Genomic DNA, 16152 nt, shown 5'->3' with positions numbered 1-16152 from the left:
AACCTTCCAGGTTAAGAAACACTGCAGTCTAACTGGAATAACTCAGCAGATTTCTTTTTCATTTGTAAAATGCCAAGAGGAGCAGCCAGCAGTGTGATGGAATTCAACTGAAAGGTAGCAACTAAATACAGGTACAGTTTGGGCTGAGACACACTTGGGGAGTAAGATTTGAAGAGAGAGCTGTGGAAAGAAGCTGCTGTGATTAATGGGCTGATAGGCATTGGCATTAGGAAGAGACAAGGGTTTCTATGAAAGTTACCTGAAGGTGAAGGATCCATTCTGCTGTTAATAATATACCTGACTTCTAGGCCTTGGCTGCACTGAAGAATAATAATTCTGCTGTCAGTCTTGGGGTCGATATAACAAGACTTCCAAGTATGTTTTCCTGGTGCTCATACAAATGCTCCAAAAAGTCTACAGCACGCTTGTGCTTTATTTTCTTTTTACAGAATTAGGCTGTCTTCTTGGTTAATACGTCACTGTGCTTATATTTGCTGTTATCAATTCTACTCTATTCTGTTTTCTTGGGCTCTGGGGAAGCTGTGGCCTTGGTATTGTGCAGTTTGTGCAGTGTGGTTGCCAAGATTACAGATACATCAGACCCTAGTGGACTACTAACCGTATCAGTTACTATGAGATCACAAAGACACGTAATATTGTGTGTATTTTCATGGTAGGGGTTAAATACAAGTGATATGGTTAATTAATGTTTAGCAATAGAGTTTAAAGCCTGAAATTCCAGGTGTCTCACATTCAATAATGTGTCAACAGCACATAGCTCTATATTTTTTGTGGCACTTAACCACAAAAGTTGGTATGTGATAATAATAACAACAGTTGAGTTTTATAGCTCGCTAACATCTACCAGGCAGTGTCCTATGTGTTTTATTTGCATTTATTGTTCCAGTAACCTTTGGTGGTGGCTAATATTATTATTTCCATTTTATGGATATGGAAACTAAACTTAACCAGTTTAATTAACTTGCGCATAGTCATACGGTTAGGATCACTTGATTCCAGATCTGCCAACTCCTGAGTACATGTTCTTAAATATTGCTTCAGGGCTGCCTGTAAATGACCTTGTAGGTTGTGCAGGGCACAACTCCAGGTGTCCGCCTACACATTGTACACATTGTGAGTGCTCCAAGACTGTCCTGGTAGGTGCACACACAAAGAAGTGAATTCTAATGCTTTTAAGTGTTATTTATTTTTACATTTTTATTGCATGGTATACAGTGAGTGATGGGAACCTGGGCAGGGATTTCTTTCCCTCCCTCCCTCCTTCCTTTCTCCCTTCCCCCCCTCCCCCCCTTCTTTCCTTTCTCCCTCCCTCCCTTCCTTCCTTCCTTCCTTCCTTCCGTCCTTCTTTCTTTCCAGCAAGGACATGCCTGGATGTAAATTCCATTGAGGAAAGGATGGAATTCAACCAAAAGGTTGTTTCTTGCCTATTGTTATTTCCCATATTCTAGTGCAGCTAATGCTCTTAGGAGAATGAAACTACCCCTTTAGAAGTCCTCCTTCAGGTAGTGTTAGTGAAAATCGTATAATGCCACCCATTCTTTTTCTGAGGCCTGAGGCCAGAATATTCTCTCACTATTATTTATTATTGTCACGGAGCCATTAGCTTTTGCCATTAGAAGCTATACTTATACTAAAGGTGTTAACAGCTGGATGTATGTGCTCCAAATTCTCATTACATGCTGCTGACCTCTCCCTATAAATCTCAGCTTGGAGATATCAGCTTTCTACTTGTTGGCTCTAATTGGAAAGTTCTCTGCTATATCCAGGTACAGAATGTACTATCAGAGCTTGAATTTCTGCCCCTTATTAACATTGCCTTTGTGACTTATTTCCTCAATTCTCTTTCCATTGGCAATCCGGCTGAAACAAATTCCTCAGTTTTATATACAAAGTAAGCTTGTGGTAGAACACATTACAAATCATGCAATGCAATAAAAGAGAGCACAGTCTAATACTTTTACCATTAGAGAATATTAAAATGTCCTTTACTAATTAATTACTTGCACACCATTTTTTCACTTAATAATTTAGAAATAAATTCATGCATTTTTCATCAGTTTGAAACTCATTTTACAGTTAAAAATCCAGCTGTCAAGTATGCAATAGGAAATTTCATGAAGAGTTTGTGAGGAGTTGTGTTATAATTTCCTGAAACCTATGTACACTTCAAATGGTTTCTAATTTTATGGATATGGAAACTAAAGACTCTGTGTAATCCAGAGGTGGCAAAGGGAACGTTTGTGACTTGATTCATCTGTCCATCAGGAAAAATATTTCCCTGAGAGAATCCTTTAGATTTCCCATATATTTAAGCTGGTGAATTTTCCGATGGTGTATCATTATATCCTTTTTTTGAAGTAGGAAGCCTATATACCATACTTAAAAACTCTTAAACACTCAAACATTTCTGTTCTAGGTTCTTTACATATGTTAATAATGACATACTAGAAATCAGTGTTACTCAGAAAGATTCATCTTAAGTGCATACTTAGAAGTATTTTTGTCTTCAGTAGATATTTAAATATTTAAACAGTTACTTCTCAAATTTCAATCAAAAAGCACTTACTTTGAAATAATTGTGTAGGGTATGCTGAATGTGAGTTTTGTTCTCCTTAGGTTTTAATTTATATTTTCTATTAAAAATTGATTAAACAGTTTTCAAATAAATGAAGCTCAAGCTTCATGAGGCCATGAGGTAAAATGATCAAAACTGTATAATTTCTAAATTAAGATCTATGTAGAATTATGATATTTCCAAGAAATTATACACAAACACTTCCTTTTTCCTCAAATGAACGTATTTTCCCTAGCATTAATATCAAGAAAATAGGACAAATTTTAACTTAGAAAAATCTTCATTATTGAAGTTTGAGGTTAAATAATCATCCTCTTTTTGGAAGAGGATGGAACACAATTTTTCCAGGCCTTTTCTGATTAAGTTATTCTACAGAACATTTAGACTATGTGCTTCTCTTATATTGGGTGACAAAATATGTGTACAAAATAGGAATTTATTATTGGATGTTGCTACTTTCAGAATTATAGGGGTGCTGGGCAAATTCAGCTGAAGAGACAATAGGTATATTAAAAGATAAACTTCACTCTGTACGACAGACTCTAGGTCCATCCACCTCACTACAAATAACTCAATTTCGTTTCTTTCTATGGCTGAGTAATATTCCATTGTATATATGTGCCACATCTTCTTTATCCATTCATCTGTTGATGGACACTTAGGTTGCTTCCATGTCCTGGCTATTGTAAATAGAGCTGCAATGAACATATTGGTACATGACTCTTTTTGAATTATGGTTTGCTCAGGGTATATGCCCAGTAGTGGGATTGCTGGATCATATGGTAGTTCTATTTGTAGTTTTTTAAGGAACTTCCATACTGTTCTCCATAGTGGCTGTATCAATTTACATTCCCACCAACAGTGCAAGAGTGTTCCCTTTTCTCCACACCCTCTCAAGCATTTGATGTTTCTAGATTTTTGGATGATGGCCATTCTGACCGGTGTGAGATGATATCTCATTGTAGTTTTGATTTGCATTTGAGTGAAGTAAGTCAGAAAGAGAAAAACAAATACCGTATGCTAACACATATATATGGAATCTAAGAAAAAAAAAAAAAGGTCATGAAGAACCTAGAGGTAAGATGGGAATAAAGACACAGACCTACTAGAGAATGGACTTGAGGATATGGGGAGGGGGAAGGGTAAGCTGTGACAAAGCGAGAGAGTGGCATGGACATATATACACTACCAAACGTAAAATAGATAGCTAGTGGGAAGCAGCCGCATAGCACAGGGAGATCAGCTTGGTGCTTTGTGACCACCTAGAGGGGTGGGATAGGGAGGGTGGGAGGGAGGGAGACACAAGAGGGAGGAGATATGGGGATATATGTATATGTATAACTGATTCACTTTGTTATAAAGCAGAAACTAACACACCATTGTAAAGCAATTATACTCCAATAAAGATGTTAAAAAAAAAGATAAACTGAGGCATATTAAAATTCTTAAGCATTTGAGCAAAAAGCTATTGGAATTAGCAGCAAACCAGAAGAGGTTAGGAGTGCTCCGCCAACAGGAGCCTAGGAGACACTTTTATAGAGAAAAAGCAGAAGCAAAGTAAGGAAGTTGTTGGCTGGCTGCGGCTTACAGCCTAGCTGGCTGCTTGTGATTGGTTGTCTTTAGTGTTTTGATTTCATAACCGTGAGGCACTCACAAGCATAGATTTTGTTTGCTTACATAGACCTCCGCAGCATTACGGCCACCACAGTCTAACGGCCGCCCTGTTTAATTAATTTAACAAGAAGTACACACTTTGGATATGTATTATATTATGAATTTGATTGCATGGATTTAAGAGAGATTTCAGCTTTCACGTAGCATCAAACACACTGTGTTAATCCAAATGTTACTCTCTGAGCGCATAGACCTGACATTATTTTTCAGATAATATGTAGATTGTGAGAAAATAATTCCTGATTTTGAAAACTTAGAAAATTTTGTTCCTGTTTCCAAAATGGATCTGTGCTAGTCAAGTACCACTGACCTCTTTGCTCATTTCTTTATATAGAAAATGGAGACCATGGTTAAGAATAGTCAGCTTCTACCTTTTGAGTATTAAAGAAGAAACTATCACCAGGTCACACCGCGTAATTGTAAACGTGGTCTTTTCTGGTTTAGTAGAAAGGTTATCTTTGTTTCAACCTCAGATTGCCCTTAGTAAAAGAAGCAGCTCCCATTCTGATCTCTTTGGGTGCACATTGGAAGACAAAGGAAGAAATGTGTCACAAATATTAAAAACTGTTAAAAGTGCATAAACTTAGGATACCACTAAATGTGAATCTGTAATACCCACATAAATGTCTCGGGCTCAAAGGACACTAACAGAATGCATTTGGCGACAAGAGAATTTTTTCCCCAAATACTTTTAATACAACAATTATCTGATATTTTATAGTGACTAGTCATTTCCACCTCTTTGCCTCCCTGCTCTTTTATCATTCTATTTCTCCGTTTCCTCCTTCTTCTTTCTTTCTTGGCATTCCCCTAAAAATAGGAATGTATTCTATTATCGTGGTCATTGCCTTTTATTTTTTAAGTTGCCATTATTTTCCAATCTTGTGATTCTTGTTTTATAGGAACTACAATTCTGGATGGAGGAAGAATTTTAAAAATAAAGTTTTTAATAGTACTTCCTTTTCTGTTGCATTTCAGTGGGTTAATAACTTTTTCTGAAAGAAATATAATTGATAGTGCTGTGTGTTATCAAGTGCTAAGCTGTCTGCAAGTAGTATATCATTTTATTATTTCAATGACCTATGAAGTATTTCTATTTTGGAAAGGAAGAAACTTTGACTTTCAGAAGGTTAACTAAATTTTCCAAATTCACATAGCTTGTTAGTGGTTGGCCCAAGAAAAGACAGATCCTGACTCTTAATTTTTAAATATTCTGCAAGTAATTCTCGGATGTCTTAGAATTAAGCATTACTTAAATAGTTTCTCAGTACATCAAGTATAAATATTAAAACCTCTTCCATGATAATCTTTTAGGAAAAAAAGTTTATATGTTTCTAAAAAAGTGGACTAGAATCTCTGATAACTGTGTTTGCTTATAATTAACATAGGAAACATAGTATTAAGTACTTGTATGAATATCAAATTATAAGAACAGCAAAAGTATTTTCATGTGTTCATATTTCTGTACCTTATCTATTAATACATGAGTTGCATTATACCTTGGTTGTTGACATGATCTGAATTAGCATAGTTCTGTTTTCAGCTTCAAATACTGATTTGGTAGTTTGCAATCCAGTCCAGTTTTTATCTATCATTGGGAAGTATCAACTAAGTAATACATACCTGACCAAATTTTATAATCCTTTAGGCTCATGGGCTCTGACCTTGAAGCCTTTAAAAAATATGTTGGGGCTTCCCTGGTGGCGCAGTGGTTGAGAGTCCACCTGCTGATGCAGGGGACACAGGTTCGTGCCCCGGTCCAGGAAGATCCCACATGCCGCGGAGCGGCTGGGCCCGTGAGCCATGGCCACTGAGCCTGCGCGTCCGGAGCCTGTGCTCCGCAACGGGAGAGGCCACAGCAGTGAGAGGCCCGCGTACCGCAAAAAAAAAAAAAAAAAAAAAAGTTGGTTTTGTTTTCCAAAGATTCTTAGCAACTCCAAGACTTGGTCCAGGATTTGAAAGCTAATTTTTCATAATGCTCTTGCAGTTCTTACCATCTTTCTTTGATTTTATCATTCCCTATCCTGGAAATTAGTCTTTAGTTTGCTCTGTTAGTTTTTGTCTGCTACAGTGTATTGTTGTGCTCCTGTCTTATCCCTCCTCTTATAATGTTCTTACAGATATTACTGTTTATATGCAATAAAACAAACACAAAAACAACCCAAAACTACAACCCAAACTCTTTGTGATAGTGAGGGAGTTGAAACCATGCTGTACGACCGAAGTGATGTAGGAAAAGACAGTGTTGCCAACAAAGAATGGCAGCCATTGTCACTGGCTCATTCTCATCGTGGGCTTAAAATTCACATTTCTACTAAATGCAACATCAGCAGATGCTAACCCATGTTTCAGCCTTGTGCCAAATTTAAATGCTTGTAAGGAAACTCAGAAATACTGCTAGAAACGAAGGAGGCATTAGACTTATGCAATTTGTAAGCAGACCGAAAGGAAATTTGTGATTTACTCTTTGTTTTTAATATTTGACTTTTGGGGGAGGGTAGATTTCATGATTGCAACTTATACATTCTATTTAAATTTTGGTGACTGTCCCTTTTTTGTCATTGGAAATAATGTGTTAACTTGAACTCTGCACTCTGACAGAAAAAAATACCTTAGAATTTCATTTTTCCAAACATTGAGATTGTTCTTTTCATTTTCTACAAGAAATTAAATGACTGAGATTCTGAAAATAATGTAGTGCTTTCTCTAAAATACTCTTGCATTCCATCTACCCAGATAGCACAAGGATCGATGCCACCGTTGGCTACTAAAGCCATTTATCATGCCAAATGTTTGCAATTGTGTAGGATTTATTTCAATGATTTTTTTTTTCTTTTTTACTATTTGACTGACAGATGTAATGAAAGTCATTGGCAGCCCCTATCAAAAACAAGTGCTGCTGTGTATTAGCAACTGAAAATACCCCTTTCATCTTGGCAACCTAATAGAGAGCCTGGTATTCTAAATGTCTTCTCAAAAAGAAAAAAAAAAAAAAGAAAATTTTAAAAAGAATATATTGGTGCTTAGGCAAAGTCTCCTCAGAAACCTTTAAACTTCCGTTGTACGGGTTTTTTGAGAGGAGCTGCATGTATGAAAAATGACTTACATGGGCAAATTGAGAAGTCTACAAAGGTTTCTAGTTGAACAAAACACTGAGGGCAACATTTGTATAGAAAAATTTTTAGTATATGTTTGTTTGTTTGTTTATTTTTACAGTTGACCCTTGAACAACAGGGATTTGAACTGCGCTGGTCCACTTCTACAGGGATTTTTTTCAATAAATACATACTAGAGCACTACACAATCTGTGGTTGGTTGAATCTGGATACGGAACCTCAGATACAGAGGAACTGCGGGTACAGAGGGCCGACTATAAGGTACACTGGGATTTCCAACTGCATGGAAGCTCAGCGCACCTAACCCCTCTGCATTGTTTAAAGGTGGATTGTATATACATACACGTATTACTTGAAACAATCGTGTATAAACTCTTTAAGCTTTTTCTCTGCCTTTATATTGGAGCTGTGGTAGCTGCCAGGATACGTTGTAGTAAAATAGCACACACAAAGTATTTGCTTAGGTAAATCTGTATCCTGCACCCACCTCTTCCATCTCAGAGGCCTTCCCTAGTCACATTAGCTAAAAGGACCATTTCCCCCAACCCCTTATTCCTATGATACTTTAAAAAAATTTACCTCATACAAAGCAATCCTTTTAATTTGTCCGTTTGTATCCCCTACTAGGGCAGAGTACATTGTGTGTTGATTTTCTGCCAGATTCTCCTGAGTCTAGTCTTATACATCACATGCACTCATGCACTATTCATTCATTCAAAAATAATTCTTAGTACTTGTCTTGAGATGGGGAAAATGTGACGAACAAAAATGAAGACCCTGCCCTTATGGGACACAAAACTCTTTGTATTAAAAAGTAAATTTTTTTGATAGTTCCAGATTTATTCTATAACCGTGCAATAGTTTCTAGGGCTCTTATTATATATGTGTCAGAATAGAAATAAAGCTAGTCTCTTTTTTTTTAATGTTCCCTTTATAACTTTTCTGCCTTTATTCCAGGGAGTCACTTTAGCATGGGTAAACATTACCGGTTATCATTGTTTCTTACTTTCTCCATTTGTGAAAAGAGGGAGCCAATTCCAAGGCTTTTCTACAGCCTAGGGCTTAATAAACCATTATCAATTGTGCTTTCCAATGTGTGTCAGTTTCTCTTTATAGAGAGCCTTTCTGGCCTTTTCCTACATGTTACTAAGAAGGCAGTTTAGAGTTTGTTTGGTGGGAAGATGTGCAGTAATGTTAATAGTCCACCATTTTGGAATATCGGTATTCTATCCAAGTAACCTGAAACACTGAATAAAAGTCTAACAAAACAGACGTTTCCTAATGTTGCTTTAAATGGTGTTTTAAGAAAAAAATGTTTGAATTTACAGTTTCCTTTTTAAATTAAATTTATTTATTTTATTTTTGGCTGAGTTGGGTCTTTGTTGCTGCATGCGGGCTTTCTCTAGTTGCAGCAGGCGGGGGCTACTCTTCGTTGCAGTGCGCGGGCTTCTCATTGCAGTGGCTTCTCTTGTTGCAGAGCATGGGCTGTAGGTGCGTGGGCTTCAGCAGTTGTGGCGCGGGGGCTCAGTAGTTGTGGCTCACGGGCTGTAGAGCGCAGGTTTAATAGTTGTGGCTCGTGGGCTCTAGAGCACAGGCTGAGTAGTTATGGCTCACGGGCTTAGTTGCTCCGCAGCATGTGGGATCTTCCCAGACCAGGGCTCGAACCCGTGTCCCCTGCATTGGCCGGCAGATTCTTAACCACTGAGCCACCAGGGAAGCCCTGAATTTACAGATTTTTAAGATTGTAACCTTAATTTATTTTAACTTAAACACAGTCTAATATAAAACCTTTCCTACCCATTTTTGTGCTGGAGTAATACTTTATGAACTGATGTGACAAGAGTTGCAAAAGTTGCTGTCTTAGCGTTTCCCGTGTGAATACACTGTCATTTGTTTCTTTGCTTCATACTGACCCTTGGGCCTGGAATGGCCTTTCCCCTTTTCCTTTTAGGTCACTGGTTCCTTTCTATCTTTTAAGAAACATTGCTTTTTCTAGGATTCTGTCCCTGTCCTTACTTACCTGAGGCTGGTTAATTATCATAAAGCCATGCACATCGTTATTTCTCAGTGTTTTCATAAAGCCATGAGCATAGTTATTTCCTTTATCACATTTTTCATAATTATTTACTTCTAGCTTTGCATCCCCTAATTAGTCTGTGAGCTCTTTGATCCTAGAGACTTTATCGTGCTCTGGTTTGTAACAATCTAACCCAACACGGTGTCTGGCACAAAGATTGTCGGAGACTTTTCAGGTGGCTATAACAAACTACCACAGACTGGGCAGCTTATAAACAACAGAAATTTATCTTTTATAGTTCTGGAGGCTGGAAGTCTGAGATCAGGGTGCAACATGGTCAGGTGAGGGCCCTCTTTCAGGTCGCTGATTTCTTATATCCTCATATGGTGGGGGAAGTGAGCTAGCTTTCTGGAGGCTCTTTCATAAGGGTCCTAATCCCATTTCTAATAACCTTCCAAAGGCCCTACCTCCTAATACCATCATCTTAGGTGTTAGATCTTCAACATAGAATTTTGGGAGACACAGACATTCAGAACAGAGCATAGATCATGCTCAGTATATGTCCATAAATGGATGAATAAAAATTAAGGATTAAGATTAGATCCAATTCTTTGTGCAGAGGATAGAGCCTCAAAGAAGGTATAGTCCAGAAGGGAGAATACAATTCAACAATGATTACTTTTTCCATTATGATAATCGCTGAAGTTATGAAATATAGGGGCAATAATGAGATGAAAGTTGATTAGGGAAGAGCATGCAATTTAGGCCAGAAAATTGAACTGACAATGAACTCAGATTATGGTTGTGGGGACCAATTGAGAGGGATTCTTGAATGATTATGAAGAATTTGCAAGGAGTGTACCGAGTAAAGAATGATGAAATTTAATTGAAAATAACTTGTTGAAACTTTATAATAATTGGGAAAATAGACACGAAGGTGTAGGAAAATTCATTTTAATGCTGTAAATTATTGATGAATTATCACTGCTAGCATATGCTCAAAATAGACTTATGTTGTCAATTTTTAAAAGCCCTTGGATAATTTAGATTCATATAATTCACTTAAAATCTATATAAAATATTAATAAGTGACATTACCCACCACATTAAGACCTTGCTCCATGTCATGGACTGTGCTGCATACTTTGGTATGCATTATCTTTAATACTTAATCCAGTGCAATTGTTCACATTTTACAGATGAGAAAACAGAGGGTTAGAGAGTTCATTCCACTTGTCTTTGATCACACAATTCATTAAATACCAGATCTGGCATTCAATCCATTCCATTTGAATTGAAAGTTTGTGCCTCATTACACTACACTGTCATATACGCCAGTGAGTCCCTGAAGTACGTATACATTTTCAGCATGAGCTTAAAGTGTCAAGCATAAGTGTGTATAATTTAGTTATCTTTTACGTGGTCACTCATTCATTCATTTATTCATTCATCAAACATTCATTGTCTCTCTAGGCACTGAGCAAGGTACTGCATATAAAACACATTTGCATGCTTTTTTGGAATTTATAGTGGAAGAGAAAGGCATTTAGAAATATAAATAACTATGTAATAACAATCTTGATAAATTCTATGAAGAAAAATACAGTGCCTTTTGTTAAGTAGATTACAGAGCAGGGTTCACATGTACTTACTTTCCTGTGGGCAAAGGTAATTAGATTTACAATATAGCTTACTGTAACTCAAGAAGATGCTTAAAATAGCTCTAGATAAGTGGTACCACACCAGTGTAATCAAGCCGAACAGTTTGAAAACATTGCTCTTACAGCAGTCTTTCGACAGTACAAAGGGAATTTTGGTGAATTGAAGAAAATGGTCCTGACAGGTTTTGAAACTTTACCAAATGTCATGTCTGTATTTCAGCTTTGGAAGGTGACTTTGGAACTCTCTCTACAATGACCTACATCTGTTCACAAAAGATAATAAATATACATGAAGATGATTATTGCGCTGCCCTTTAGAAAGCAGTATCTATCCTGCTGCAACTCTGAGTATGTGGGAGATTTTGAACTAGACATATTGAGAGAGTATTCGATAAGTTTGAATATTTGGCTTCATGTATTGCTAACATTTGGCATAAAATCTAAACAGCAGTAGAACAGGAGAATTTATATCATTTAAGACCTAATAAAGCTGAATGGCCAAACTAGAACAAACAACCAAAAACATTTTTAAAAGGCAAACAAAGCAAGGCAAAACAATGTGAAACTTAACCAGATGTTAATAGCAACTTAGGTCCTGCCTTTATTGTAGTTCAAAGGTTATGACAGCCTAAATTTCAATTTCAGAAGTTACCTTAGGCCTGTGTTATAACGATGTTATAAGTAACTGGCACTTAAGGAATTTGTGAAAATTGCAGAAAAAGCAAAGTCAGTGATCTCTGTTGTTTTTTTCCTCACCAACAAATGTGTGTTGTAGTTTGACTTTTCTTTCTGCCTTCTCCGTTCAAAATCTGTTCATAAACCGATGGAAATCTGGTAATTTCCTGACAGTTGGAGGTACTTTTGTAATTATCTGTAAATCTGAAAGGCTTGAGACTATTTATTAGCTGTCAGGGAGCCATTGAAATGCTTTTCATGAATTAAGTGGAAATGTATGTTAAAGATAGAAGTTAAGCAAGAAATCCGATATCATAATTGAAACTCATTGTTGTCTATCAACTCTAGGTATTGTAAGTCTTCCCTATTATCACCTTTCCTGAGAGTTCCTTATCCTGTCAGTACTTCTCAGTATCCTCTCCCTTGTCTTTCTTTCCTCCTCTCACAAAAGAGGAATTGTTAAGTTGGGTCTTGAGGAATAAATAGGAGCTTTGCTAACAGAAAAGTGAGAAAAGGATTCCTTGATAGGCACTGATTTCTACCAAGGCGGTAAAAACATGAAGGTATGAAACAGCATGGGTTAAGCTGAAAACTGAATTAATTCAGTGTTGTTAGAACATATAGTGCAAGGCAAGAAGTGACAGTAGAGGAGAACGATGGGGGAAGGGGTCAAAACAGATGGCAAAACCATCCAAGATCAAGAAGAACTTATCGTATATTAGGTGAGGGCCTATTTGGTGACCAGGAAGGGGCTTACCTCTACTACCAGGGCAGGAGGGAATGAATGAAGGATTAATAGAGATACAGAAATGTGCACAGATAAGAACACATTTGTGAGATTTCATGCCTGGTCTGATGGTTTTCATTTTCTTTGCACATAAGAAGCCTGGTTAACCACAGGTGATGACAGAGTGGTCAGGAAACTTGAGGAGAGAGGAAGCTGTTTAGAACTGTATTGGAAAGGAGAGGAAGGTACCAAGAGGTGTGAAAAAAGCTTACTGGGAGAGGCACTGAGAGTCCTGCTAAAACTGAAATCTATTAATGTGTATTGGCATCCGTCTGTGCATGTAATCTATATTTTTAGAGCTCTACTTAGTACTCTAATTGTAGGGCCCATTTTTGACTTTGGAATTTTCAGGTTCCTTGTTACCAGAAGACAAAGTTGACTTGAGAACATTGATGATTATAGATGATATTAATATTTATTGAGTGCTTATTGTGCTAGGAATTGTACTTAGTACATTACGGACATTGCCACATTTATTCCCTTCTTTCCTATGAAGTATAAGTATTATTCCCATTTTAAAAAACAAACTGAGAATCCTGTTAAGTAATTTTCCCAAGATATTTTACCAATGAGAAGCAGAACTAGGATTTGAATGAAGATCAACATTGCAGCTGAGTAGAAAAAAAATTGAGGTTATAAAGCGCTAATAGTTTGGGAGAAGATGTAAGTGTCAAAACAGTGGAAAATTTCAGGGAAATTCCAGGACAGAATTGATGGAAATAAGGTTTTTAGTGTTGTATAAAAGATGGGAAGCTAATTGGGAATCGGAATGTCAATGCTTAAGACTCCAGTGATAGAAGCATTCAGAGTGCCCATTAGCTTCAAGTTGGAAGTGAGTTACTGAAAGGAGAGTAGAAGTGGAGGTTGTGGATTCTCTGGCTAGGTTATTGATCACAGTGCATGATTATTGATCAGTATTGATTATGGTGAGACTTTGGAGTGAAGAGAAATGGATTTTGAAGAAATGATCTGAAGGATGATAAGTCCTAGTTTTCAGGATGATATAACTTGATGAAATGAACTTAAATGAAGAAAGATTTCTTTGTATGAGTTGAAAAAGTAATGACAATAAGATGTAGAGTGGAACTAGGATTATGGTGAGCCTCTGTTCTGGACCTAATGATATGGAATTAGCATGTATTCAGGAGGACTCAATATAAGTCAGGTCTTCAAGGAGAAAAGATCATGGAGAGAATGCAATGTCTAGGTTAGGAATAAGGAAATTTATTTGAAAAAAATGGGAGCTCTAGAGGATACAGTGAAAAATATTGGGAAGGACATCAAGAGGGGTGGGGTAGGGTGGAGAGTATGAACCAATAGGAAAAAATAGTGTAGTTGTGTGAGTATGAGACTGAGAAAGAGGATTAGTGATTAGAGGAAACAGTTAATTTAGGACCTGAGAGTATGAGAGACAGAGGCATCAGTGGAATTTGATGGCTTCAAATTTGTAAATGGAGCTTTGGTTTAAAGGTGTTTATCTATTTTGATTCCAAATAGTGCCATGATTTGACTTCAGCCGCATTAATATTTGAGCTGAGTGTGGTGCTGTCCAAAGTTCTGTAGGTGTTGAGCTGATGGAGGTACCTTGCTGGTCGGTCGTTCAATATAAGACCTGGATTAAAAATAACTGGATTTATGCTTCTGGTTCTGTCACCTGCTTAATAATATTTTACTTAAAAAATCTAATATTGATATTAGTACATATTACTTAGGCATATTTTTCTAATATTTCACTTATTCAAAGCATCACACTGCATTAATATTTAGTGTTTAGGATTGTATATCATCATCTTTTGATTATTAGGACAGGTTCCTACTTAATGATATTAATTTCTATTGCTATATTTAAAAACAACATAGTCTTACCTAAGCACTTGAATAACTGTAACACAAATTAAGAAATATAAATGGGGTCTGTAGATTTACTTTTTCCAAAATGTATGGAAAAGAAAGGTGGCTTATAGAAAATAAAGTAGATACAACATCCTCAAGTGGATTTTCTCCAAAAATTCATCAGATTTTAGCACTGCAAGTGTTTTTACACATCACATAGTGCATCCACTCATCAATGCAAGCATTCAAGGTCTTTTTTTTTTTTTAACATCTTTATTGGAGTATAATTGTTTTACAGTGGAGTGCTAATTTCTCCTGTATAACAAAGTGAATCAGCTATACATATACATATATTCCCCATATCTCCTCTCTCTTGAATCTCCCTCCCACCCTCCCTATCCCACCCCTCTAGGTGGTCACAAAGCACTGTGCTGATCTCCCTGTGCTGTACAGCTGCTTCCCACTAGCTATCTATTTTACATTTGGTAGTGTATACATGTCCATGCCACTCTCTCACTTCGTCTCAGGGTCTTTTTATGAAAGATATATCTTCTAACTGTATGGTAGTTGTGGAAAGAGTGAGCAAAATTGAGGTTGGAATGTTGGCTCCTGCCCCTAAAATTGTGTAACCCTGAAAACTTGGCTTCTCCAAGCCTAATGTTCCCTGTTCTATAAAATGGGAATGCTAGTATTATCAAAGAGTAATTGAGAGGATTGCAGCAGCCCATTTAACTTTTAGACACCTCTAGCTATCAGAGGTTATATTTACATGGAACAAAACTCTGTCTCTCTGTAGTTTTCTAACATATTTGCTGTACTTCAACTTCCTGGAATTGCATTAGGAAGCTGAAAAATCATCTTAACACTAAGTTTCACACAGAGTTTAATTTTTGATGTTTATGCAGTAATCAGGGCTTTCACAACTCAATAATAACAATGGTTTATTTTCCCCAAAGATAAGTATTGAACACCCAACATATATCAGGCAATGCTATGTGGAAGCCCCCCCAGGCAAAATCAGTCATCAGAGGAGTCATGTATATCCCAGGAACCATCTGCTTTCATGGCCCTGCTGTGCTCAGGTGCAGGCTGGGAGCAGCCTGTGGGAAGTGTGGATTCTGTGCAAATCCAGCAAAGGGTTTCAGAGCTCAGCAGATTGTGCCCTTGGTCACTTACACTGCATCTAGCTGGAGGTCTTGGAAGCACCTTGTTCAGGACACCACATCATATGTGTCCACCCTAATCATATGTAAAAATAATATTGCTAAAGCGTCTGGTGTACACTTTGTTCCACAGAAGAAAAGATACATGTAAATTTGGCTGTAGGGAAGACAGCAGCTAATAGGAGCTCCTATACATTTTGCTTTCTTCACATTTCCCCATGCCAGCCCCCTCATAGCCACCTCCACATGCATCATAAAAGTATGGTGACACCAACAAGACAAACTGATTAAGACATGCTTTTGCCATGTGGTTTGGCTTCAACCTGCTTCATGGTTAATTTTCAATACAATACTTAAAGAAATTATATTTGTTTTCAATACTGATCAACTTTCTTTCATTTTTGACTTCTCAATTATCAGGCTGGTGATTTACATCTCCATAACAAAGATACGTGAGCAAGAATTGTGCATCAATATTTTTGCTAAAGTTCTGCAATCACAAATTTCTGTTCTTCTGTCTTCTCACTTTATGTTTATTCTAAGATGGTTTAAGTCATTTCCTTGAATTATGTAATTTTGTTGTACTTGTTTACAGATTTTAGGTTATACTACTTATTAAGGAGTGCAATA

The 16152-nt window shown here is 37.0% G+C and overlaps 1 protein-coding gene across 2 annotated transcripts in view; it reads left to right on the top strand.

The window, feature by feature from the left end:
* The window catches only part of SLC16A7 (solute carrier family 16 member 7), a 159565-nt gene that overhangs the window by 37881 nt on the left and 105532 nt on the right, over positions 1–16152 (top strand). The window contains exon 2 of one of the 2 annotated variants that reach the window (XM_060164716.1): positions 7487–7647. The exons of the other annotated variant lie outside the window; for it this stretch is intronic. The gene's annotated coding sequence lies outside the window, so the exon portion shown is untranslated. The remainder of the gene's footprint in view (positions 1–7486; positions 7648–16152) is intronic. 2 annotated transcript variants of the gene reach the window in all.

The sequence above is a fragment of the Lagenorhynchus albirostris genome, chromosome 11 (assembly GCF_949774975.1).
Source record: "Lagenorhynchus albirostris chromosome 11, mLagAlb1.1, whole genome shotgun sequence".
Lineage (NCBI taxonomy): Eukaryota > Metazoa > Chordata > Mammalia > Artiodactyla > Delphinidae > Lagenorhynchus > Lagenorhynchus albirostris.
This window is presented reverse-complemented; position numbering and strand designations above follow the sequence as displayed.